Genomic DNA, 3,938 nt, shown 5'->3' with positions numbered 1-3,938 from the left:
CTTTTGGAAAAAAAAAAATGCTGTGGTGACGTACTTTATAAAGGGAATAGTCTATATTGTAATTGTCCTCCCTCAGCAGACAAGAGCCTGAGCCAAAGAATATGTAGAGATCTACCTAAAATTCTGCAGTAATCTCTCTTCTGCCTCTGTGGCTTCACGTAGACCATCAAATCCTTTTAACAGACATGTTCACTTTACCTCACGCTTTTGGAGTAAAGAACAGCTGTACAGTTCCCCCTTCCAAGTTGGAAACTGTTACAGTCATGACAGAGAGATCATGTTCACAGCTAAAAATAATGTTCAAGCAGATGTTTTGGGTGGAGGGGAACAATCTTGTCACCTAAGCTCCTGGTGAGTTGGAGATCCTGCATCTTCCTAATACTTATAGATTCTTTTTTTAATTCCCTTCTCTCTCATGCACATATCAGACTTACTGTGATGGGAAGTTTATTTGCAGTTTCAAGGTATGTAGGTTTTGAAAACTGATTTTGATTAATTGATTTATTCTCATAAAAATGCAAAATGCCAGCGTTTCCTTACTTCCTGGCAACAGCCTGCCAGTGCCTGATACACACGCTACACTGTTCATAAACACTACCACAATGATGAATTTGGAAGTTGCTCGCTGCCCCTTCTACGCAAGGAACGGGATATATGAAAAGGAAGAAAATGCTTTACAGACTGCATCGCCAAACTGTAGAGTTCCTTGCTAGCAGATATCCTGGATACTAAAACGGAAGATGAAAAACGGTCGCAGATTATTTGGATACAAAGATAACAGATCTGATCCTGCTGGATGCTTAAGACTGACGGGTGGCGTGCTATATGCTTGCTCACCGGTGTACTTGTGCCTGTGTGATTGCTACTGGTGCGTGTCAAGAGCTGCACCTTCTGGTCTGGCTCAGTACGGCCATTTTCACATTGCCTCTTGCAGTGCATCTGGGCGATGATGATTAACAAATTCTCCAAGAACAAACTATGGAAAGATTCTCATACTCTTCCATAAGCATCCTGTGCCGGGCACTGGCAAAGATAAGATACGAGGCTAGAGGGACAAGAATAAAAAATTCTGAAGCGTTTTCAAGATAAACCATGAAATTAGCTGTGAGCCTGGGTGTCTCTCTGTAGACATGGAGGTACAGACAGTACCTGTGTTCTGACGCTTCACGTTTTCGTACTTTTCTCTGGCACAGCTATAGTACAAGGAAACATAACAGTGGAATTGTACTCAGTGAAGATTTCAAAAGTCATTGTAAACACATCCTTTTTAGTTCTTTTTGGCACTCGAAACAGTGATATATTTGTGGGACTAAGCCATGAGAAACAATCATTCAAGCGTGGACAATGATCTGTCATACCTACTATTGTGTCTGCATTGCTTGCCAATAACACTTTCTGCGAAATAGTTACTTTTACTGAAGCTAAGGGCTCATAGGAGATGTTTTCATTTCTTGCTGTGGAAAGCTAGCCTATGGTTAGAATGCATACCTAATGTTTTCAAAATAAACTGCCAGAAGCTTTTTGGGGCAGCGCATATAATAAACTGTGGATTTTCAGGAGTGTCTGTATGAGATGGGAGGGTGATGACACAAGAAAAATTATTCTTGGTCCAGAAGGCACCTCAGATTTGACAGCAAGCTTAGAAACCTCCACTAAATCTGCAGAAACTTCCAGGTTATTCTCTCTTCACCTGGATTTAGACAACTGCTTACTAAAGGAAAGGGAAGAGAAGCGTGGACTGCTGATACTTATTCCCCAGCCTCATTGGTACTTAAAATACTCAGACCTAAACTCAAGTAGAAAGTGTCATTCCTTCATCTGGAAAAACTGTATCAGGACTGGAGTTGTTTGGTGGAGCAACAACTCCCCCTTTATTTTTGGACTGTGCCCATCTTGAAGCTGTTCTGGTCTCCAAATGCTGCTGCAGCATAAACAGTAATGCCCACAGTGTTTTGGGGCTCCACCATGTCAGAATTTTTTAAGTGGCTAGCTTGGGGCTCTAAAATCGGCTGATTAGTGTCCTAAGCCATCCACTCTCCATCACGTACTAGCACTTCTCACACAGAAACAACTTCCCAGCTTTGTATCACCTGCTGTCCCACGTAGTCACTGGCCTAGCTGTAGGCACGACTGCCTTTGGAGGGAGTTTAAAATGGTCATTGTACCTCGGAGGATCACATGAAATCTGGTCTGGCTGTAGAAACTTCTGTTGTTCTTATTAGCAGAATATTGTTCTCCTTTAGTTCTAACAGGTGCGAGTTGCAGCACAAATGGTCGTGCTTTGGGCTCTACAAGTCTCTTGAATTCATCATTTGTCCTCTCATTCGAGCTAAAAATACCAAGGCTCATGTAATTGCAAGTTATTATGGTTCCCATCCAATTTCTTACACTACAAAGTTCTGTATATGGAAATTACTGAGAGACAATGCTTTTTCAGCCTATTATTTTGCAAGAATTATAATTCTGATTTATTCTTTTCATCCCTACTTGTCCTCTGAGTAATGGAGAAGGAAAGAAATTACACAGAGAAAAGGACACATGAGAAAAGAACACAATTTCCTATACAGGTTATTTACGTATGAGTGCCTTTACAGGTTATAAAAACACATATTAACTAATATACGGCAGAAGTGTTTCAGAATTCATTTTTAAAAATTAGTGCTATAAATAAATACTAGTGCTCAGTTGCGTTACTATAGTACTACTTACCAGAGTGGCTGAATACCCAGAGGTGTCCAGCTGGAGATATTTTTTATAATTATCAAGTCGCAGAGGGTGAGCTGTGTTTTCTGAACAGCGAGTTCTTCATATTTCCGTAAGGTCTCAGACTGGCCAATCAAATATTAGGGCAAGCAAACCCAATTAATCATTTTTTGAAAGTTTTGGGCTCAGTAGATGGAATTGCCCCCCTAATTTCATAGCTTCTAAACTCCAGCAGTTCTGGGTTTATGCTGCTCTAGTTTTCCTCACTGAACTTCCATAGCAGTCAAAATGCTGATGCAATTTGTTATCCAAGTCTACCTGAATAAATAAAATGGTGCAAGATCTATCTGATGCTTTAATAGTCAGAGAGCTTTTGTCTGCTACTTACAATCATCCACTCAAGTTTTAAATTTCCATTACACAAGTGTCTGCGGATTTGTCCTATAGTTATTTTATTACTGAAGTCTATCCTCTTGACAAGAAAAGTCAGCAAGCCTTAAAAATGAAGGCAAATTTAAATTAAATAGACCCTGCAACCTCAAGCCACAATACTCAAAATTCTTCCCGTGCCACGTTGGCCTTAAAGGAATCACGCGTGGTGCCGGAGCTCACGCTCCCGATCTTCCCCACAGTGTGGGGAAGGAATCTCACTGTGCTGCATCCAAAATATTTGTCCCGAGTCCGATGTCTTATCAGCTCCTCAGGCTGCGGGAAAGCCGCTGCCTCCCTGCCTCTCGGCAGCGGCAGAAGCAATTGCAAGTCTCCTTCCCCTCAGAGGCATTTGGCCCCGCTCCCAGACCCCCTCTCCGGGTGCTGCACAGCAAGGTCTCCCCCTGCCAGCACCCACACCCCGCCCTGCTGCAGGGCTTCCTCCCACCCAGATGTGCGCCACCAGATGTGCGCCACCAGAGGTAGGTCACACCATTCGTGGAGACTCACTTCGCCTGGCGTGCATGGGCAGGGCTCATCAACACCTACATAAATGCCATCGCTTGTTTCCATGGTAACTCTGATGCTTCGGAGAGGAAAAGACAAAAAAGTTGGGAACAACGGGAGAGGATGCAGGGAGGCAACAGCACTTCAGTGACACGTTTGGGTTGTCCTGTGCTATTCTGAAGTGACAGAAAACCCAACTGTGACGGACAAGTGTTCTCCAACGATGATATTATGATTTCTGTAATTGCCCATCCCGCGATTTTGCTATTTATTTTGTTTAGTTTTGGGGCTTTTTAATG

The sequence above is a fragment of the Platalea leucorodia genome (assembly GCF_965183815.1).
Source record: "Platalea leucorodia genome assembly, chromosome: 4".
NCBI lineage: Eukaryota > Metazoa > Chordata > Aves > Pelecaniformes > Threskiornithidae > Platalea > Platalea leucorodia.
Note: the sequence above shows the minus strand (reverse complement) of the source record.